Below are 24,154 nucleotides of genomic sequence, written 5' to 3'. Positions count from 1 at the left end.
AGGGCAGTGACCATCCCTCTGCACTGGACACTGGTGAGGCTGCACCTCGAATCCTGGGGTCAGATTTAGGCCCCTCATGACAAGAAAAGCCTCGAGGTGCTGGAACAAGTTCAGAGAAGGGAACAGAGCTGGGGAAAGGGCTGGAGCACAAGTGTGATGGGAGCGGCTGAGGGACCTGGGGGTTCAGCCTCGAGAACAGGAGCTGAGGGGAGACCACCTGATCTCTGAACTGCCTGAAAGGAGCTTGGAGCCAGGGGGGATTGGTCTCTTCTCCCACATAACAAGGAATTGGATGAGAGGAAAAGGTCTCAAGTTGTGCTAGGGTAGGTTCATATTGGATATTAGGAACGATTTCTTCACATAAAGGGTTGTGAAGCACTAAAACAGGCTGCCCAGGGCAGTGGTGGAGTCACCCTTCCTGGAGGGGTTTAAAAGATGCGTTGATGAGGTTCTTAGGAACATGGTTTAGAGCTAGAGTTAGGTTATGGTTGGACTCAATAGTTTTGAGGGTCTCTTCTAACTGAAATGATTCTGTGATTCTAAATGAAGAACCTTGCACAGATTGCTCAGACCTGGCCAGGTCTAGATTTGCTAAGCAGACCCCTGGACAGGTTGTTCATGGCCTGATGCTCCTGATACTACTACAAGGAGTAGCATCAAAGTGAGTGGTCTCAGCAGGGCAGCTCTGTCCCTTCCCTGGATGTCAGCAGGAACTGATTGGGCTGTCTGTGCAGGGAACTCCCTTTCTTTGCAAGAGCTTAGCTTGAGATGCTGCGGTGGGGCCACCCTTTGTTCCAGGCAGAAAACCGGTGTAGGACCCACGTCCTGGAGGCAGGGAGGAAGGAAACCCTAAGGAAGGAAGATTAAGAACACTTTGAGTCATGACCTGTGTCTCAGCCTGCCTCTGAGCAACGTGTGTCCTGCTCATCATGAGTGGGGTTTCTGGAAAAGTGACAACAGATGCTCCTGATTTCAGTATCATGAAGAAATTGCTCTTAGATTTTCAACTTAACATTCTAGAATTCAGTTCCTAGATTGTGTTTAAAGGTGGATGTCTGGGGGAACAAATATTGTAGTGGTTTATTTAAGAAATGTTAGTGACGAGCATATATCAGTGCATAAGGCAAAATAATGAAGGTTGCACTACTGCTAACGCATTGCCCCGTTTGATGTACCATCAGAACTGGTGGCTTTGGCCAATCCCTGAGAGATTTCACAAGTAAGCCCAAAACAGAGCTAGCAGGATGTTATCAGACTGAGAAGACATTGCAGAGGTTTTGTGTCTTGAATTCATCTTGAGGATATAAAACCCTTCCACCACTGCCATACTTGTTTCAAAGAGCTGATAAAGAGTCAGGAATACTCAGTAACTTCTGGTTTGAACTGTGCTGCGAGGAGCTTTGAGAGAAGGAAAATGCTCTTTCCCCTTTTCCCTGGTTGATTCTTCAACCCTGACCTGTGTCACAGTCCTTTCCAGGCAGGGCCGCTCCCTAAGGCAAACCGACCTTCACATATTTGATATTGTAAAAGGAGGTTTGGATGTTTCACATAAATGAACTCATCAGAGAAGTTCATTAACCAAAGGCTTGGTGCAGTTATTTAGCTGAATGTGGTAATGACTTTTAGTAACACAACAAAAATGGCAAACCTGTCATTTTCTGGTGCTGGAAACATAGCAATTGTTGACAAGAATTTGAAGATTATCAGTAAGAAGGTGCTAATGGGGAACACAAACATTGTGGGGTTTGACACCAGTTTGCTCTTTGCTCTGCCCATGCAAATTCTGACACATTCAGTCTTCAAAGAATTCACAGAAGAGACAAAGTCGTCAAAGTTTTAGATTAAATCAATACCCAGGTGAAAACAACGCACATTTCTGAAAACAAAGGCAGTAAAACACTGAATGAAGGCAAAACTTCTTTTCTAACCTTTGGCTCTTCAGCCTCAGATCCCTGGCAATGTTTGATATCTTAATACAGAGATGTTCTTGTTTGTTGCTTCTCTCCAATCTTTCACGGTCATTTGAAAGTTAAAACAGATCCTCCTCCTCCAGACAGTCTAGTACTGTGAAAGCAGCTTGTTACAAAACATGGTTAAGAATGTTTAAATAAAAATATGTAGAATAAAGAAGGAACTATTCATGATGCGTCACTCCTGTGACAGGCTGTGAAGTTATTTCACCCTTCAACACAAGTGCTAAAACATAATGGAATCCCTACTGAGTGTTTTCATGCCTACCAGAACATGGAAAAAAAAAAGCATAACAGAATGCCCAGTGTGCCCCTAACTATGAGCTTGGATGAGTAAGGAGGCCAAGAGAAAACAGTGGCACTGTGGGAAATATTTGTGGCAAGGGAAGGAAACAATAACTGAAAGTGATAAAAATGGATGATTCTCACACAACCCTGCATCGGCGGGGGAAGCGCATTGTGCCCCTTGCTCTGGAGGACAATCTGCAAGCAGAGCATCAATATAGACTATGTGCTTTTTTTTTTCTCTTTGTTACCATAAAGAATTTTAAAAGCCAGATTTTAAAAAAGACCTCCAGTTGGGAATGGAGGCTGTTTCTGGTCCTTTTGGTTACAAAAAGGGCCATTCAGTTTATGAGCAAGCCTATGTGAGAGGTACTTAGAATGCGCCATCTTAATCTATTCTTTTTTGCTTCTAATTTAACTGAGAACACGAAACGGGCACAGACGTAGCATTACAGTGTGCAAAAGTGGGGCACTAAATGGTGCATTAACATAGAGCTGAATTCTGCTGTCGTTAATCAGACCCTATTCAGAACGAAAGCAGCCAGGCTTTTGCCTGCATAAAAAGCCCATATGACTTGGCCTTTAATATACAATAATCTCATTTAAATTTTACTGAATTCACTGCACTTTATGAAGTCAGAGTGGTTGCTCAGGTACACATTAATGGTGAACCGTCTGTAAATGGTAATTTGCTCCAAAGAAGCTATTAACTCTTACTGCCTTTTCTTTTTTTCCTCCTCTGATTTCCAGCACAGACTGAAAGCACTTCTGAACCCTTACATCTTATTTGATGTTTAAATGCAAAGAACCTCAGAGGAATTGTCCTGAATTATTGTCATTTACAACAAGGAAGTGAACTTTTTATGGAGGTCCAAAGGCCTTTCTGTACACAGAAGCTGGGATGGTTTAACTTTGTTCTCCCTTCACATTGATGTAGCTTCATAACCACCCAACGGGAAGTGATGGTTATAGTGTTGTAAAACTGGTGGAAATAACAGGATTATCTTTGACTAACCATAGGTTTTTCCGTGTCCGGAATTTGAACAGCCTGAAACCATTCTGCCCCTGGATGTTTGGGGTTTTTTGCCATTTTCGAAGAAAGGACTTAATAATGTACTTAGGGCTTATACAAGGGCATTATGCTCTACCAAGTGGAAAGCCTGGAAAATAAAGGAGAAAAGAAAGAAGGCAGGCAGGGGAATTGATCAGCCAGATGACAGATCTCTGCGAACCAGAAATACTATTTCTTCAAGTTAGAAAAAGGTATCTGTGAGTCAGGTGAAGGGCAGGACCTGCTAAAAGCCATTCTACTCAGCATTTTTGTTGTCCACAAATTTTGGAGTCACTAGCAGCAGTGCCCATATGCTGTAATTTGAGAGAAAATCCTGAGTTCTCATTGCAAGCTTCTCATAGTCTCACTTTATAAAGAAATTGTTTACACTGAGGGTGGTGAGAGCCTGGCCCAGGTTGCCCAGAGAGGTGGTGGATGCCCCATCCCTGGAGACATCCCAGGCCAGGCTGGACAGGGCTCTGAGCAACCTGAGCTGCTGAAGATGTCCCTGCTCATGGCAGGGGTGGCACTGGATGAGCTTTGTAGGTCCCTTCAACCCAAACTATCCCATGATTCTATGATCTTCGGTGTGTGTGGCACCCCCAGCCCCCTGGTTATCCCCACAGTCCCCTTCCAGATCTTGCAGAGCTTCTCAGCTCTCTAAACTGGTCGTGAATCCCTCAACATATTCAAAAACTCGTGGGTTTGAAGGTACCAGGTTTCCTGTTTGAAGTTCTCCCAATATCCATTCGGCATTGTTGTTCTTCTGCTAGGAATATTTTTTTCCTGTATAGAAAATAATTGCAGTAATGTTTACAAGATAAAAATCAAAGCATGCTAAGTGCACTCAATGTAATTTTTTTTATACCAGGCCTTCGTTAATACCACTATTCATAGAAGTGATTATATGGAAAACAAATTCCAATTTTGCTGGGTTTGCTTTTGGTCTGATTCTGTAAATACAGTGTTAAAAAAATCTGAAAATATTTTATTTCAGGTTAATTGAGATAACTATGAAAACATGACAAAATTTATTTCCTTTAAAATTGAATGGTGACAGAATTGGCATTATTTTATGTCAGTTCTCAATTTACATCAGCAATACTCTAGCCAGTGGTGTAAGATGGTTCATGTTAAAATTTTTCAATTTTTCTTTTACTTAAGATGGCCACTTCTTTGGTGAATGGATCAAATGTTTATGACATTTGAAAGGGAGAGTTTTTTGAACCATGTAAGATTTAATAAAATCATAATTTTGCATTTTACTGCTTTTATGGGGAAAAGCTGTTAATTAGGAATACCACGGTAAAGAAAACTTCTTTTTGGTTCTGCCAGCCAACTGGTTTATGCTTCTTATAAACAATTGGTCCCACTTAGTGACCAGACCATGCTGTATTTACTAGCTACTGTCAAGCATTCCCAGACCTCATAGTTTTATGATCTTACCTCATGATACAGAATCTCTCTATTCAAGTTTATACATGACGTGGTAAATCTCCAAGATGTACTCCGAGGTGTAAAATTAGCGTAATTCCCCTGGAATGAAAGAGACGTGCCAATTTATATCCAGTGAAGCTGTGGCCCACAATGTCTCAAAGACTTTTGCCTTTGTCTAGCAAACAAGCAAACAAACACTCTTCATTTCAATGGAAAATAACGCTTATGTCTCTCCTTGCTCATGTACAGAAGGAGATCAAAGACGGCACAATCTCTTCTTGCAAGGCAGCGTTTCACTACCAGACAATTAATATGATACTATCAGGGAAATGAAAATCTATTCCATGCCTAGGTGTTTCCCCTCACGGACTGGAAAGCTACTCGGTTTATCATTTTCTGTCTTTAGGCAAAAAGGTAACTCTTATTTGCATGTTTGTCAGTTTGTGCTTGAGAGTACGAAATTTACTTAAAAACAAGCTCAGCCAGCTAAATGAAATGCCAATAGTCTCATTATCCTGAGAGAGCAAAGCACTTAAGCCCATGATTAAAATGAAGTTAATTGAATTTAGCGTGTGCTTCAAGTAAAGCATAGCCATAAATACTTTGCTGAATAGACAGAAGATTATTCTCATGGTTAAATGTAAGCACTAAGCAGATTTTCCTAAAACCAATGTCTATGGCCTTCTATCAGCAGTTCCAACTATCCCACTAATAAAAACTGGCACCAAAATCAGAGCTTTTCTAAGAAATTTGTTAGACAGAATGGAGATCAAGGTCCTGCTTTTGTAATAAATTGGCAGAGTAGGTTTGAAACGTGAATACAAATATCAAAATCTGGGTGTGATGAGTTATGTATAAGAAAGGCAGGAAAGAGCTTATTTCAAGTTGAATTGTATGGCTTTCTCAGAAACACATCCTTGGTAATCTAGAATGCAAACACCTCCTTGTTCTACGAAACCCCAAAATGTCAGTATTTTGAGGTTAGTGGGAACTGCAGTGCAACTACCACTGCTCTCTGTTTTTACACCCGAGATCCTCTGTATCAGGTTAATCTTTGGAACTCAAAATCAGGGGTTGAATTGAAAATATCAGCTCTGAACCTGCCACTGATATATCTGACTGATTGTGGACATGTGGCATTTTCTAGCTGAACTTCATTTTCTTTGCATTTCTAATGGGAATGAAAATGTGTTTCTCTTTGAAACTGTAATAATTAAATATTTATTAAGTATTTTGCTGTCATTTTGAGCTGGACCAAAGAAACTCTGGCCTAAATCTGTCATATATAATAAATTTATTAAAATACCTTGTGAGATATGCTGCATTTTACTCCTAGTTTAGGGAAGGAGGAGAGCGGACAGATAGAAAGTTCAGCTGCAGGCCCATTTCAATGCATACGTTTTGGAAATGACTTTCTCATTAGATGTTCCTCGTTTCAATTACTGTTTTAAAAGAATTTTTCTTTTTCTATCAGAACACAACTTTTCAAATGCCAGGTGATTGTCCTCCCTGCTACCATTTTACCTTCACAGAAAATGTAAAAAAGCCACCATTTTTTTCCTGTTTGGCATGAAGGGAAGTTTCCCATTCTTGCACAGCTCTGGTGTCACTGGAAGAGACCAGATGCACATTTCAAAACAAAACGTTCATTGTTGAACATAATGATAAAAAAATGTGGATGAAAAGATGTTATATGGTTTGTTCAGTTAGTCTCTGCTTTGGACTATAAGCTCTGTATAGTTGTGCTTCACCATACCGAAGCTTCGCTAAATTGAAGCTTCTATTCAAATTACCTTTAACGTGGAGTTCTTAGTAATAGTTTCTTAATGTAACTAGAACAATTAACGCATTTTTGAGTTACCTAGTATAAATGCATCACTGACTTTCGGAAGCTTTGCTCCTGAACATAGTGAGAGAGCCAGCATGGTATGCTGAACAAGAATTATTTCACAGTTTTTGACCAGGAGAGTTTTATTCCTATTAACAGATGCATTTATATGTGTAAGTATGTACCAATATTTGTAGAATGGGGTAACACAACAATTTGGAAAAAAAATATACAGCAGAGTTTGTGATATTTTTGACAATAAAATATGACTGTAGCGAGACAGGAGCTTCAGGATGGGAAGCGGTTCTCCTGACAGCACGTGAAGACCACGGGTAGGACCCTGCTGGGGATCAGAGGTCTGGCCAGCTCAGCGTCCTGTCCAACAGCTGGCATGGGAGGATGCCCAGAGGAAGAAGGTAAGAACAGGGCAAACGGTAATGCCACAGAATTCCTGCCCAGCAATTTGCAGCCACGGGAGTTCCAGAGCCAGAGGTTGGTGTCTTTATATTTAGTGACCTTTAACGGGTTTTTCTTTTGTGAAATTGCTCTGTCATCCATTTTGATTTTTGAACTTGTGTAAATTTTTAGTACCCACAACATTTGGTGGCAGAGATTTGAAGCCTTTATCTCACTTTTTGTGAAGAACTACCTTTGTCTTCTCACAGGCCTGCAGATAAACTTTTCACCTCCTCCAGAGCTGGTAGACAAAGCTTTCTCTCACCTTCCCTGTTCCACTTGGGCTTTTTGCAGGTGTCTGTAATATCCCTTCTTAGCCATTTCTTTTCCAGACAGAAGAGACTATTTAGACATTCCCTGTGTGGGACCCATTTGGTGCTTCAGAACACTCTTTTTGGCCTTGCCTGTACCTCTGCCAGCTGCAGCATTTCTTTCTGAGATGAAGAACCGGCCCTCTGCAGGAAGCCTGGGATGCAGGTGCACCGGGAGCTCACAGCATCGCAGTGATCTTCTTTGCTTTGTCTGCCATTCCTTTGGTAGCAATTTCTGACATTGAACACACTCCTTGGTGATCAAAAATGCATTAAACACCTGCATCGAACTATTATAGAATATTATTCCCAAGCAGTCTGTTAGAGCACACCATCTCAGATGTGACTTCACTCCCAAGTGTGTAACTTTATATTTACACCAAATTTTGTCTGTCTTTTGTTTTCTGTTCAGCATGGTGAACTCCCTCTTCGGTTCTTCATGCTGAGTCCCCATCTTCACTTCCCTAACTCCATTATCCACAGATCATCCTACTGCCTTCTCCAGCTCACTCACCAACACATTGAGCAGCACCAGTGTGAACACGCCTGTGAAATTGCACTTTCCTCTGCTCTGAAAAGTAACCAGATATTCCCACTCTTGGCTGCCTTTCTTTAGACCTTCTTAGGAGACCATTACCTCCTTTTCCCTGGCAGATCATTTACCCTGAGAAAGGTGGGAGACATTTCCAAGAGTCTTTTAGAAGTCCAGGTAGAATACACCAAGAAGAACATTATCTTCTTCACACTCTGGCTGAATCCTTCGAAGAAATCCAGTAGTGATCTGCAAAGTCTGACTTTCGGTTGACAAGCCATGCTCGTCCTTCCCCACCATGTGCCTTACAGGGGGTGTCTGCACTTTCCTTTCGACTTTTGGCTCAAATCTTGTCAGATCATCGGAGCTCTGGCAAGGGAATTCACACTCGCTGTGTGAGGGTGATACGAGGCTTCTCACAAACCAGGGTTTGAGAGGGTAAGGCTGATCATTTAGACACAGCCCGGGTCATCTTCATGAAGACCCATGGCTAATGGCTAGACGTAATCACAATAATATAATTATTTTAGTAAGAAATGCTTTGATTCTGCAAGCATCTAATCAAAGAATTTTATTCTCTGTTTTAAGTGGTTCTTCTAGGGTGTGCAGCTGTCAGACTGTTCATATGAACTGGACTTTGAAACCTCTATGAGCTCCGTTGCCAACAAGACTAATCGGCTTGTATTGTGTTTAACTCAGTAGATTCACAGAGAACGATCCATCTTTCACAGACTTACACTCTCGTTTATACATGTTACTCTTTGGTTTTGACATCTTGTATATACACACAGTGTGGTAAAATGCAAATGTAGAAGGCCTGGTATGAAGATCACTCATACTTTATAATTGTATTTTTTACATGAAAAGTACCATCATCCTAATTAAGCTGGCCTATTTTGAGGTGTGTGTGTGCCTGTGTGCATAGACATACCATCTGTATGCCCTAAATGTGTATATATTTATTTTTATGTGTATATTTATTTATACATATTATGCATGTACAGACACATTTATGTCCATTAAATGCATTCAGATTGCAAGTATTCTTTTTGTGCAGGGAGACCTAATGCAAAGAGTCAATACACTGTGATTGCAGCTGTTCCCATTTTCCAAACTAGATAAATTATTCACCAAAAAGGATCAGCCAGCTCTGGTAAAGCCAGGATTTACACCAGCAAACTGCTTTTGATCTACAGATCGCACGAAAAGACACAGCACAAAAGATGGCTGCGTTGCATCGGACCGAAGAGCGTTATTACAGGATGAAGGAAGGAAACAAAAATAGACTTGACACACAAGTATTGCAGAAAGTTTCTAAAGTGGGAATTTGAATTCTGTGCAGGCAGCTGGGGGGGTGCCGCTGGGTGTTACCCGAGCCGGTCCCCGCGGGCTGGGGACCCTCCGCACGGCTCCTCCCCAGCGCCAGCAGGAGCCAGAGGAACAAAAATCACTTGGAAAGGAGCTAGTGAAAAAATCCAGGGTGAGAAAATGGAGCTGCAGTAATTTTCTGGAAGGTAAAGTTGTGTTCATTTGTTATTGGTTGTTGTGGTTTTGGTTTTTTGTTTTGTTTTGTTCGGTTTGTTTTGTTTGGTTGGTTTTGTTTTGTTTTGTTTTTTTGCGAGCGCCTGCCCGCCACTTAATTTAAGCTTTGAATTATGTTTTGCAGCAGAGGGAAGGAGATTCACAGAGATGGCGTCACTTTAGAAAAGTTTCCAGATTTTACTGAGCTTCTTGTTTGTTTTCTTTTTTTTTTAAGGGAGGGGGGAGGTTGTACTATTTGTAATGCAAGTAGGCGATGTGGCCGAGATCTAAATATACGCCTGTGGAAACAGAGCCCCTGAGATAGCGACATGGATAGCAGAGGCTATTGTTAACTTTTGGGATTCCAATTAAATCCTGCAATGTTAAATATTTATTTAATTACTCGATACAGAGCAGGAATTCTCTCTGACTACACTAATGGAGTCAGACTGATACAATAAGGGAGAGTTTTTTCCCCACTTCCAAATCTAAATAGCTATTGGCAAGCACAGGCTGGAATATGAACATTAAAGGACAAAAAGTCTCAGCTTTGTTTTAGGAGTTATATTTCAGTGGGTAAGCAAACTATATTGCATGTATTTTTCCGTATCTTCAGCTCAATCCAAACATAACATTCCAAAGGATAAAATCTGTTACAAAATAAAATGGACTTCGTGACAGCTGAACTTCTACACAGAGTCTAAAAATTATCTAAAAGCGCCTCGAGAATCTTAAATGTCATTCCCAAGATGTGGTGAATTGTAATTAGGGTTGTGAACTATTTTAGTGACAGTGCCTTACATGGGGCCCATCTAAGCAGCTGGTGCAAAAAGTTTATGAACTTTTTGTTTTTTCCTTTACTGTGTGAAATATGAAGGTGTTTAGAAAATAATAATAATAATCCTAATTTATTTCAGATTTGCAAAAATGTAATTAAAATTGAAACTGTATTGTTTGCCTTTTGATTTTCCTCCATGTATTTTCTTTTAAAATTTATGCCAGAGGACACAGCTTAAAAAAGGGAAAAAATCTCATAAACAATAAAATAGTAAATGAAAAATAACATTTTTTATTGTGGTGATGAGAAAAAGAAACAACCCTATGTTGTTATTTTCTCATCTTACTGGCTTCTCCAAAAAGTTTTAATTTTTATTTTAGAAAAGCAAATAGCTTGCAACACGCAGTCCAAAACCTGCACTATACTATGCCCCAAAGCACTTTAATTTTACAATAGCCATTATTATGATTGTATATGTAGATCTTGATACTGTAGCGGAAATTATTAAACCTAACTATTTGGTCATGAGGGTGGAAAAAAAGTTGTGTCCCTAAGTGTGCCAGAAAATTTAAATATAGGTTGTAAAGGCCCAGAGCCCTGTAACTTGGGGACTTGGGCAGGAAAACGCCCAGAAGGAGAAAGTCAGGTCCTGTCAGTTCCTACCTGAGAAAACTCTGCATTGCCATCACTAATTGTTTTGGGTTGTGAAATCCTGAGGTGATAAACTGCTGTTAGAAAGTTGGCTTGTGAGTAATTAAGTGTAGGTCTGGCTATTACAACCTGATTTGTTACTCACAGGCTAGGCTCATCTGCTGCCTCTTCTCTCAAGATACAGATAAACTCAAGGTCCTTTCCATTGGTCTAAGCCAAAAAGATCTGCATAATGAAGGGAGAGAGATTTTAGCGATGGGTATTGTTCAGACACATACAATGAGATGAATTACCTTTATCATAATAGGTACAATCATTGTAATAGATCACTTCTGGTTGAAACTGTTCCTTTTTCCTTTCCCTTTATTTATTTCTAGAAGAAATGCTGGAGGATGTGTACCTTTCTTAATTTAAAGTTTAAAATACTGATTTTACTCATAAGCAAAAGTGGCACTTTTTTTTTATTTAATTTCTGTTTCAGAGTGTTTCTGTTTATTACATTGAAGCTCCTCCATAGAGTGGGTGTAACCAGGAGAAGAATTTGGCCCATGATGTGAGCTAAATTTTCAGTGCTTCCACTATTTAGAGCTCCGTTGTGCTAAAAATAGTTTTCCTGTGGTTTTTACCATGGAGCCACAAATACAAGTTTTCAGTGCGCAGTTATTGTGGATGTTGGTCCCAACTACTGCTGCAAGAAATGGAATTCCAGCTCCTGACTGTGTCAACAGATGATGGAGTGACCTTAGTTCTCACTGTCCCAAAGCGAGGACACATCCCACCCAAATGCCAGTCACCTCCAAAAGGGACCATGCTCAGAAGGCAGCATGTGGGCTGGGGAGGGAAGAGCACTATGAAAATTTGGTCTGTGCAGGTGAAAACATTCAAGAATACACCCCAGAAGCTCCACGTTTGGCTAATGGTGTGGGACCTAAAACAAATGGTAGGCAAGGGAATAAATATTTAAGAAAACGAGACATAATTTTGTTCATGGCTAGCTTTGGGCAGAGTTTACACAAAAGAAAAAAAGCTCATAGCAATAATGTGCTTATACTAAGCAGAAGAAAGTTAAGATTCATTCTCTTTCTGTAGTAACTTTTGTGTCCCACTTCTATGGTCCAACTTCTCTGTTGTCCACAGGATTTGGTCTGGTTCTTGCAGACAGCTTTTAGGGTGCAGGGGCTCTCTTTCTTCTGAGTTTAGCAGTGGGTGTCAGACTCCAGAAAGTGTTCTCATAATGTGAGGTCATGTTCTAGAAATAGTTGAAAATCACTGATTCAGAAGAATGGGAGTAATACATGTTTCTGTACTGCTGGTGCAATGGTGAGGGCAAGCTGGAGATGGTCTAGAAAAACAGGAACACTGGAGGAATATTCAAAGGAATTGTGTCATTTAAAATTATTTTCTTTATAATTTCCTCTGTCACAGCAGTGTATCACTTCTTGTTAATCAGCTATGGCATTTTTTCCATTCTTCTGGGAAGGTTTGCACCCCTCGTTGCCAGAACAGATCTGATTTAGCAGTACTCTGGCCTGACCAGGCTGTCCACAGGTATCAATGGAAGAGGGCTCATACTCTTATACAGACTTTGTGCCACTTCTCAGGCAAAGGCTTCTCTTATTCATTACTTTTTACATGTCTTACTCTTCCTGCAGTGACCTTTTGCCCTTCTTATGATTTTGCCTTTTGTATAAGTTTTTCACACATTTATTTATTGAATTGCATGTTCCGTTTTGCACCCTTAGTTGACTCTCAGATCTGTCAAACTGGATACACCATCCCAAATATATTCACACTTTTATTCTGTAGAGTACGAAACGACACTGTTGAGTTGAAGTTACAAAACCTTTACACAATGTTTTTATTTCTGACATCTCCATAGATGTACCAGTACTCATGTACAAGTCTCATCTCATTTATTATTTCAGTCTAGGAAGAAAAGTCTGCAGTTTTAAACTTGCTGGGAAGCATACCTTTGGCTTGTCTTTCCCTCCCCTGGTCTACAATTTCATGTTAACGTCTTATATCTGTAGCTTCAGGACACAAGACTAATTCTTCTCTCCCTTTCACTGTACTGCCGTGTGAGCTGAGTCATGCAAGGTACCAGAAGTGTGGCTGTAACAATAACAGGGTACGTAATTTATTCTCCTAAAATTCAAAGGCTGTGAGCCAGTAAGCGTAACTTCACAGGAGCCCACACTACCCAGGGCCTTGTAGGTAAACGTTTTTAATATATTTCCTCCAGATGCTAAACAATTTGTTTTTCATTTCCTGACACATGATGTGATGTACACAACGTTTGCATTGCCTTCTTGTTGTTAGGTAGCCACTTTTCATGTACCGTGCTTGCTCTCAGCATGCTGTTAATTGTAGGGTTATTTCAGAGAACCTGATGGCCAGAGTGAATGCCACCTCCCTTTCCACTTGCTGAACTCTACTCAAACATAACGCTATGTTTCTGCCTCAAAAATATATGTAAAGGTATGTATAGTATGTTAGCCCCTCCTTAGCCTTTCCCACCCTGAAGCTTTTCAAACAGGGATGGCATGTTCCTCTCTTCACTGCCAAAAAAAAAAAAATTCCTTTCTTAGCATTTCCCCCTTCCCCCATTTCTGCTCAGCTGACAGCTGTGAGTGGGACTGTCTTGAGCTATCCTATCCATTTTTCCCCAACCCTGTTTTTCAGCTAGGTTGGGTTTAAGTGCCTGAGCCATCTTTGACACTACAGGAGTTTTTTAACATAAAGCAGCTTTGCAAAAATAGACATGGTGATTATTCATACATACCTATATATAAAAGTATATATATATATATATATATATATATAAAACAATATTCTCCCCTCCCAGCTGTTTAAAAAGTTGATAGAGAATTAAGTTGAACAATGCACTCATTTTAGAAGTCACAGGAAGGCCAAAGTTTCATAATAAAGCAACTTTTTTTCAGGACTATTTCCTTATAATTCAAACAATACGTTTGATTTTCAAACTATTCATTTCTAACCAAACAAAAATCTCATCAAAAATACAGGGATCATGTTCAAAACCTGGAGAGAAAAATCAAAATAATGTAATTTAAGATACTTGTTGAACTTCATGGTTGCTTCTGAAGCATGCAAGGCCTGATACAAACGGGTGGTAGTTTTTCTGTTGATTGTTCCGTACTTTGATCAGACTGCAAGGTTATAGCTGCCTCCAACATAAACATTTACAGTCACATAGGTTTATGAGTTTTCTCTCTTCATTGCCACCAGGCTGTGCACAAAGGAATGTGACACAGGTACTTGTACTTTCATTGACTTTACAATGCAGGACTAAATCTATAAACGTCTGCAGTCGCCTCTGCAGAATCTGAACAGACAATTAATAATTAAAATATTCAGGTAAGCAGATGGTTAGCTAGTCATTTTTCCTGGGATTACCACAGCTGCATATCTATATATTGTTAAAATCCAGGTTTGCCAATGTTAAAAGAGGATTGACGGTTCCATGAGTTGTGAGATTCATAAATTCATGAAATCATGTGATTTCTGGAAACTCTGTTCAAGATGCTTTGAGTCTCCTTGTTCTAAACCCTTTATTGAACTTGATACATTATTAGACTGGACCCACTGGAGCGAGGCACTAGAGATTTATGTGATGGAAACCACGTATGAAGTAGACAGTGGTGGAAGTGATGTTAATTTTTTTGTGACCTTAAGGATATAAAGACTTGTATAATTAGATACCAAAAGTTTTTTTACTTTGTCTATAACTCTCTCCCATTGACTAGAAGGAGATAACTTGACTTCAGACATTTGGCTTTTGCCCATTCAACATTAGTCTGTGACAAAATGGGAAAAAACAAAGAGGAAAACAATTTTGTAGCTGGTAGATCATACTAATTACCATACTCCAAAACAGTCTGTGTATTGTGCTTAAGAATCACTGCTTTCTGAGGAGTGGTGTGCTGCAAGCAGACATGCCAAAATTGCCTGCAGTTTTAACCTGAGAACATTTTGGAAAACTTAAGAGTTTTCTTTGTCCTCTCCTGCACACTTCCATGAACACCTTCAGCTTTCCTCATGACTGGAACTCTAAAACCCCTGCAGGAGGAAGCTCATCAGGGCTCTGTGCTGTAGCTTCATCCAACAACATCCAACTGTTTTGTAACTTCTCAACCAGAGAACATTTTGTTTCATAGAGACATCATGGCTGGCACATGAACAACACCTAAAATGCCTGCTGCCAATTTGTTGTTTGTTACTTGGTTTATTAATTAAGTTACACAAAAGATCTGGACAAAGACCAACAGGATTTTTTTTGTCCCATATTTTGGACTGCCTGGCCAAAGCAGAACAATTGCTGGTGCAGAGATACACGCGAGTCCCCAAAGGTTCGCTCCATTCTGCGACTAAATCACACCAAAGCTTTGCTGCTTCACCGCTGTTGTGAACTTTAGTAGAGATGCCCCATTGGGCTATTAATTAACTTCTGTATAGATCTGATCAGAGCACACTGGTGCTAAAACCTTTGTTTACATAAAAAATAATCAAAAGCCACATAGTTTTGAACCAGAAGAAAATTTCTTCAAAACCCAAATTTGAAATTTAAACTTCAGTTTGGCTCACTGGATATTCTTCCCTGTTTCTACAAACTTTACATTGCTTTTTGTTGTTGTTGTTGGCATTTTACCTTCAATTTACACATGGAATCTCATGTGGTTTCTTTTTAGCCTAATTATATACGTATTAGTATATTAGTACATATACATAAATATGGATATATAAAATCACTTTTCCTTACATTTGCTCATTTCTAATATTTTTTTTTTCCAAAAGGATTCTATTTGATACCAAGATTCAGCTGGCATGCCAGAAGATGCAATTGCAGATTTTTAACTTCTCCAAGACAGTATAGTTACATGTCTTACAACAGAGACACAAATTTACTTACAAACGATTATTTTGCCTTGTATATCTGTTCCTAAACATTTTTTTGCCAGAGAAAGAAATTTTCTGTCGAAATTTCTGCAGTGGATCAGAGTAGGATTCAGTTTAGTTCAGTAGTGTGTCTGAAGCAGGCTCTGATCAGCCTCTGAGGAAGGCAGCCTTTGGGTTATGAGGTAATCTTCCTGTAGAAGTTTCCTCTTAAAATCACTTTATGGGCTGAAGTGTGAAGTACTTTCCCCTAATTGTGGATGTTCCTGTTACCCATATAAAGCTAAATTCCTCAATGCCACCAGAGTTTGGGCCTCACTGGTGCTTTGTGGCGGGCAGTTGCACCTGCTCATGAATAGATCGAAAAGCAGAGCAGTGTGTGGTTCAGCCCTCTACACGTCGCTCTGAGGTATCTTGTCTTTTGTACGAGAAACAAGACTTTGCCAGTCCTTTCCTATGATGAGAGGCCTTAAAGCAGACAAGTAATTTTTGTTACTGATTCCAGTGGAAGTAAACACATTCTTCAGATCTAGTGGAAATTTAGGCATTTGGACTTCCAAAAGCCAGTTGTGTATTGACAGCAATTTGAAAAATGAAAACATTCTGACATCAAGTCACAGTGTAGAACCCAATTCTTCTTTCATTTGCCCTCATAAAAATCAATCTACATAGTTAAAAATGATGAGAAACCATTATGCCTGCAGTGTGCTTAATCAAGGTCAGGCACTGTCGTGGCGTGTTGGAGGTGGTTTTGCCCCAGTATCTCTCTGAAACTTTCTTCTGTGCTGTTCAAAAAAATAGCTTTGAGGAAACACCAGTCATTTCCACTTCATGCAATGAGGGCAACCGTGAGAAAAGCAGAAATTTGTCCCACTATATACAGTATGAAAATCCTCATCCATACAGTCCTTTCTAGAGTCATTCCTAATGCTTCTTTTCCTGAAGCTTTACCGTGTGGTTTTAGTCATGTACTGCGAGATGCAGCCACCCGAAGGACCTCAGCACTGCGGATAAAACCCAACCTGTTCCACAGAACAACTTCCGAGCACAAGGCCCGACGCCACGGGCCGGCAGCACACGACCCCGGGCGGGAGGGGCCGGGTCTCAGCCCAGCGGCTCCATGGCGGCCCCGGGTAGGCCCGGGCTTTCTGAGCCTCCGCCTGGCGGGGTCACGGCAGGCCCGCGCTGAGCTTCAGAAATTTTAATATTGCTCCATCTTCGGGTAAATTACTTTTTCCACAAGTAAACCTGAACGCTTCGCCTTTTTTTTTTTTTTAAATTTTATTTTCTTATGCGGTTGCAGGTTCGATACCCCCGGGGCCCTCCCCGCCGCGGCCGCTTCCTCCGCGCATGCGCGGCGCGCAGCCTCCAGCCCGCGCTCTCCCCCCCTCGCGCACATCCGGGTCCCGGCGCTGGCCCCGCCGGCGCCGCCGCGCCGCTGACCCCTCCGCGGGCTCCACATAAAGTTTTGTTGCGAGCGGGCGGCCCAGCCGGAGCCTCCTGCCTCACAGACACCGGGCCCTGTGTCGCTGCGGCGGGGAGGCCGCCTCGCTGCGTGCCGGGTGGGTCGGGGCGGAGAAGGGGAGGGTGGTTGGGACGGCGGGCGGGTAGGGGCACTGCGCTTCGGGTTCCCGGCGAGGGGGGAAACGGGCCCTTTGGGAAAGTTGAGGGGCTGAGGCCACCCCGGCTGTGTGGGCCTGGTGCTGACAGACTTTTGGGGCGTCCCGGGCCGGGGCTGGCGGGGGGGCGGGAGGGGGAGGAGGAGGAGGCCAGTGAGCGGCGTGTGGAGGAAGGAGCAGCTGGGGAGGGAAAGGGGAGCGCGGGATCGCGCTGCGGGGCTGTGAGAACACGCTTCGTGCTGATAAAAATAAGTCTGTGCACGTAACTGTAGGAGCAAACTGTTGCAATGCTAATGAGAGACTCGGTGGTTTATGCTTTTTTTTTTTTTTTTTTTTTTTTTTTTAATGGAGGAACTCCGCTCCTAACTGGAGCAAGGCCTGACCAAACGAGAGGGGAGACTTAGCAATTCCACACGTTTCAAACCCGTCGGTAAAGAGGCAATGTCAGGGCACACACACCTTGGCCTTGTGTGCATCCTGTCCTGACAGCAACCTGACAACAGATGGACCGCTTAAGCAATTCAGAATGGCAGTTTTTTGTTTTCTGTGGGTTGTAAACTTAATACAGGTCTTGTGGTTAAAAGCACAAGACTGGAAATCAAGTGATCAGTGCTCTGTTCCATTTGTGTAGCGTCTGATGTGACTTTAAGTTGATAAAATGAATATTTCTCAGTAAAATGAGATAGGGAGGAACTGTAGTAATTGAATTAATAGGTTCAAAAATAGCTGTTGAGTCTTTTGGTGGAATCTGTAGGGATTTAGAGGCTTTGATGAGTGAATGACTTGGGTTCTCTGCTTTAACAAAACCTCCAAGGAATAACTGTCAAAATTTTCATCAACCTGTAAGTTTTGTCTTGCTATGGGAAATTAGATTGTCATTATGTTATGTTTTTAGATGAAATCTCTTGCTGGTTTGTATCCCTTTCTTAATTTCAGATAATATACCTGCCATGAGTGGCTTTAAAATACTGAAAACTGAAACAAGTGGTGCTCATTGCAGATCTCATTTACGGAAGTTCTGCGCAGAATATCCTTCTAATATTTTGAGGGATCACAGAATTTGATTGAAGAGAAGGCGGGGAAAGGTGCAAACACACTTCTCAAACACGCTTTTGCAGTCACGTGCCCATGCTCTTCAAAAGCTGTAATACTTCATGAAGTTGGCAGCTGGTGGTAGTGGAAGTTAATAGAAGCAGCAAATAACTTAATTGAAGATGTTCATAATTAGTGTGTTGTAACTTTGGAGAATGCCCTGTCTGTGTAGGGTGCTGTTGGATTTAATGTCTTAATCTCTACCATTTGATAGTGGTTTGCTCTTACCTCTGATATTAAAATTTTGTTCACTTGGCCTTGAAATTGCTGCTAAGTGCTTAATGGTGCTTATTTTTGCAAAACAAAACAAAACTCCAACAAACCATTTGCTTATTGGGCTACCTGCCTTTGCCAAGCCTTTATTTCCCTTTAAAACGTGAAGAAAATACATTTAAGAGAGGAATTTTCTTACTTTGTAAAGACAGCTTTCCTAGCGGAAGCCCAGGATGGACAGTTGTGATGAGGATGAGAAAGGGGAAAGGAGGAAGAGGAGCTTCCTCTGCATTTCTTTCTCTTGATGACAGAAGATCACAGCAGAAGGGCGTGATGCTGCCTACAGCTGTGCTGGCTGGTTTTTGTGTGAGGTTTGGAGTTTTAACCTCTGATGGAGCCTAAAGGAGCTATAACTGTGGACCCTGTACTGCTTGGTTATTGTTACGAAGTCAGGTTTTTAATCTTGCACCTTGAGTGGGTGATCTCCTGTGCGGAGTTTTCATGGTGATAGAATATTATCAGAGCTGCAAGAAATTCTGTCTCTCAAGATGGAGTGCTCAAGCTCTATTAAGTGTAGTTTGTGTTTTTGGGTGCATTCAATGATCTTTGCCAATTATGTTGTGATCTTTAATATTCCAGAGGACACTTTTAATTTCCTCTATATTTTCTTTTTAGTTAAGAACTCTTTTTGTTGCTGTTGGCTGAATTCTATACCTGCAGAAATACTACTGTGGCAGTTCTGTACATGTCCCTGTATCTTCCTTCCCTGCCAGTTGTTTCTTTTTTATTAAAATGTAAGATTCTTCTAACTTCTAGGATAAATTTGCTAAAATTAGTTTTAATGTATTAATGTTTCCTCTTTAAAGATCGTTAAATGATTTTTAACAGCAATATGTAAGGAGCTCATGCTCAGAATTAAAACATTTGTTCTTATGTGATCTGAGAACACTTTAGGTATTTCATGGCTAAATTTGATAACACGTTAAAAGCAAGTTGAACAGTTAATTTAAGACTTTTGCAGTTATCATTAGCTGCAGTTCAAGTTCCTGCACTGTTTTCTGGAGGCCTTTTTAGCTGCGTTCCTGTGACCACGTGGAAAAGTTTGGCTGGCACCTCAGCGTGCTTGACCAGTGTGGGTTGGCAAGGTGCGGAACGCTGCCTGCCAAGTCTGTATCCCTGCTGACCTACCACCAAGGTTGAGCCTGCCAGGACTGTCATCCTTGACAGAGGATCTTTGTCAGAATCGCTGCTACTGATCCACCAACTATGAGGTAGTGTCTCTGAATTCTGGGTCAGTGGATGTCACAAACTGACAAATTTAGAATACTTTGCCATTCATTCATTCTGTGGAAGGGGGAAAAAAAAGCTTGCTGAATTACTATTATCAGTGTTCCCTCCAAATCCTGTAGCTTTTGTAAACTTGTCAGAGTCTTAATGCAATTCAGTTGGAGTGGAAGTGTATATGCACACATATATACATCTTTATTTTTCTTTCCCTCCTTTAGAGCTTTAGGAAAGTCTGTCCAGTCCCTGCTTTCAGGTTACACATCTTGTTGTCAATTCACATTTTCAGTGGCAGTATTTAGGGTCTTATTCTTTAAAGTCTTGCATACGAGCATCTAAGTTTCGGAAGGCTTTGTCCAGCTTGTTAATTTTTAACGTAGAGTTTGTGAAAAAGTATAAGATGTCTTTTTTTTTTTCTTCTTTTCTTTTTTTTTTTTTTTTTTTCCTCCAAGTGTACTAAGGCCATTCCTAATCACCCACTTGCCTGTCCATGTCCACTAACCTACCACTGGAGGCACAGGCTTTTGTTGTCATGTTTAGTGAAATTCGGTGATGCTCTTGTATGTAATTTTAATTAAGAAATAGATGCTAAATTGTAGGTATCTGCTGTGCTTAGAGTAGATCTTAAATAACCTTAAAAATATGAGGCATTTTCAGAGCAGACTTTCAGATGTGCTGACTGCTCTTGATGATGGCATTTTTCAGCATAATGCTTCTGTTGGGAAGTGCCAATTAGCTGAAATAGAAGTGTGAGAAAATGCACAGTTCTGACAAAACACTTAGGGGAAGAGATTTTGGTTCTAAGAAGGAATTTGTAGTTTTTGAGAACTTCTACAAAAGCTAATTGCTCAGTAATTAGAGTTGTTGCAGAGGCTGGGGCCACTGTGAGCACTGGATTTTTTGTGTTCTAAGTGGATGCCTTAGGAAGTAGATACTAACTTTTTTAGGCTTAGGAAGTGTTTGGTTTTACTCCCCTTCTCTGTATCACAGTTAAATTCAAATTTTGTCATGATGCGAAACAAATTCAAAACTTTGTCCTTTGGTTACACTTTTTCTGAGGTTTTCTTGGCATCAGCTGGAAGTGAGGGTGCTTTTGAAAAGCAGTGGAGTTCTATTAGTGAACTCTTTTGTGACATAAATCATTATCACTTGTATTTTTTTTAACAGTGATTTTTGAGAAGACTTTGAGAAAAAAACAGAAACATCGCTTTTGCAACCGGGGCTCTATGGCTTTGATGCCAGTTCTTCGATGTAGGATGTGTTACATGCTGCTTGTGCTTGGCCATGTCTGAAGTTTTCAATAAATTTTTTGTTTGGAGAGCAGTCACGGTTAGTAAAATTGGTGAGGAGACCAGACAATTCTTCTCTGTTCTTGTTTACATGTATTATTAGTTAGAATATATTGCCTTACAAGGCATGTTTGAAGCAAAGAAATCTAGTGTTAGTCTAAAGCATTTATCATAGGTTTGGTGAACTGCATGTGCATTTGGATATGCAAGCCCAGTTCTGATGAAAATACCACAAGTTCCTTTTTGGTATAATTCATAAAATCTCCTTTCATCTTTACTTGCCCTTAAGGGGAAGAGGGGAAAATGATGAGTTAAAGTTGATATTCTTTGAGTAAGATGTTGCACAGAGTAATTGAAAGATTTTTTTTGTTGTTGTTGTTAAGTCTGTGGTAATGGTAGGGAACATATAGGCCCTTCGAGTTTATTGCCCAAATTCTTTAACCACTGTGTAACTTTGGGGTTTATTTTGTCCTTGATATACATGAAGAAACTATGGAACCAATGTTTCTTTTGTATTTGTCCTCAAGAAAACGCTCTAATGAATGCCATTACATGGGACCCTGTGCTAGGCTACAATGTCAGATAAAAGCCAAGCACAATCCTGCACAATTCCTGTCAGGAAACTTATAAGGAAAGAAGGACCTTAATAAACCCAGGTGAAATTGATGTGCTAGATTGTAATTTTAGGTAGTTTTAAAGAAAATATTGATAACTGAAGGTACTATGATATGCTGTCTTATACTGTAATTAAGTTTCTGAGCTTTCTGTATGAGTGTGTAATGTGTTAATGTGTGTATGGAGTCAAAATACTTGAGCATTTCTAAGTTGAAGGGGCAATAAAGTCAGGCACAAGAGCTGACTGTAAAACGCAGTTTTAACTGTGAGTCTGCAGCAGCTCGAATGAACTACCAATTGTGTAGCTACTTATAAGTGGTGGTTTGTTTATGTTATGAAATTGAGTCTCAAAGCAGCTTCTAATCATGAGTAGGGATGGTCCTTGTTTCAGATTGTGTATGATGCTAGAGGAAGCTTACTTAATTTGCAAACAAGTAAATTAAGCAGGAAAAGAATAGTGCTTGTACATTTGCAGTATAGGCTTAGTATTGACAGTAGGAAAGGATGAACACCAGCAGTTGTTACCCATTTTACTCTTATGCTTGTGAAAAGCATCATTCATTGCTGTACTAATCGGGGTGATGGGCTGCTTGGATAACAGTACTTTAAATTTAGATTTTGCAGGTGGGAAATTAGTTTGGAATCAATGGCAGAACATTTTACTTAAAAAATGCATCTCGTTAAAATAAATACACCACACATAATTTTATATTGATCTGTTCTGCTGTGAGTCCCACTTAGGCCCTTTTAGCCGGAAGAATCTTTGATAGCAAATGAAATTAATCTGCTAAATTTGGTTGTTTAATATAGTAGGGTAACAAAATCTTGGAAGAGGAACCAGAAGGTCTTTGAGTTCCTTAGAATTGGTGATGGTAGGTAGAAGAAAGTGTATTTCTCCCATCATTCACAAATGAAATGTAATTTGTAAATTCTGCTGTTAACCAACTTTGTTTATATCTAGCTGGCTTGATGAGGTATTAAGAAGGGGTTCAAACAATGGACCTGTTCACACAACTAGTTTCCTTCCATTTGCTGTAGTCAATAACAAGAACTTTTAATTTATAAATAATGCCTGCCCCAAAGTCTAACTCTGATAGAGAGATTACTTCCTTTCATATTCATCCATTAAAAACCCCCTCATGCTACCCCATGTGATGCATTACACTCACTCCTTAAAGAGCATTTGTAAATTTTTTCTAAATGTAATAACATGTTTTTCAGTTGATGTTCTCTTGTAGCTCAGCTGCAAAGTTACTTAATAGAAGAAGGTAATGCATACTAGACCCTCTGCCTCTTAAGGAAATTTAAGAAAGCTTTCCCCCCCCACCCCCCTGAAAGTTGTTACCAGCTGCATCTGGAATTGCAACAATACGAGTAATTTGTGCAACACTATTAATGAAAATGTGACTCTTTAAAGCATTTGTTTCTGTGGTCAAATCTTACAGCGATGCACAGTTGTACTGCAATCACAGCTCATAATGTGCACTTTTAAAGCCTCAGAAGAATTTGATTGTAAATATAGATGATCTGGTCAAGTTGTACCTAGGAGATGTCATGGTTAGTTAGAAACCTTTCAAAAATTACATGCTGAGATGACATTGAATGCAAGTAAATGTTCTAAATGGAGTTGATGCCATTTATTCAGAAATTTTAAAACCCTACAAGAGTTGCAGTTTTTACATGAAAAGGTTTGTTGTATAGATAAATGCCTGAACCTACTGCTTTGTTACCTGAATAGCTCCAAAGAAGGGAATGCTTTTAGCCTAAAAATAGTTCATTAATCTTTTTAATACTACCTTGTTGTATTCCAAAAAAGCAAAAGCTGTAAACCTTCAGTATTTTTGCCTTCCAGAATTAACTTCTGAAATGCCCATAATGAGAGAAATTCAGTGTTGTTTGTACGCCTCAAATCCTCTTAGTTTGTTGCAGAGTTTCTTTTTTGCCCAAGCTGGTTTTGAACAGGTAAAAATACACTTCAGCATAAGAGTCTTGAAAGCCTCATGCATGGCCAGAATGAATTTACAGTAAATTCTGTTGGAGTGTTCAACTTCAACAATCTTGTTTTTCAGTGGTTATGGGACAGGCATGAATGTGGAAACTTTTTGTTTTTTTCTTTAAGAAGTTGCAACCGTTTGGATCAAGTCTGTTACAATGCTTCTGGGATACTTGTTCTACTACATTTTGCTTGATAGGTATTCAGACTAATGTAAAGTTTTCAGAGCTAATTATGTTACTCAAGCAGATTATTTTTTCTAAAATCATAGTTTATAGGACAGAATCTTCTATCAAAATTCTTCTGACGCTTGCC

At 40.2% G+C, this 24,154-nt stretch overlaps 1 protein-coding gene across 2 annotated transcripts in view; it reads left to right on the top strand.

The window, feature by feature from the left end:
- Positions 1-9,143: 9,143 nt before the first annotated feature.
- The window catches only part of SMAD5 (SMAD family member 5), a 29,584-nt gene continuing 14,573 nt past the window's right edge, over positions 9,144-24,154 (top strand). The window contains exon 1 of one of the 2 annotated variants that reach the window (XM_082063645.1): positions 9,144-9,384. The gene's annotated coding sequence lies outside the window, so the exon portion shown is untranslated. Of the gene's footprint in view, positions 9,385-17,146; positions 17,297-24,154 lie in introns of those variants that run through there. The other variant, XM_082063644.1, reaches the window with a different exon arrangement.

This window comes from Streptopelia decaocto, assembly GCF_964273445.1.
Source record: "Streptopelia decaocto genome assembly, chromosome: 12".
NCBI lineage: Eukaryota > Metazoa > Chordata > Aves > Columbiformes > Columbidae > Streptopelia > Streptopelia decaocto.
Note: the sequence above shows the minus strand (reverse complement) of the source record. Positions and strands in the feature narration are given on the sequence as shown.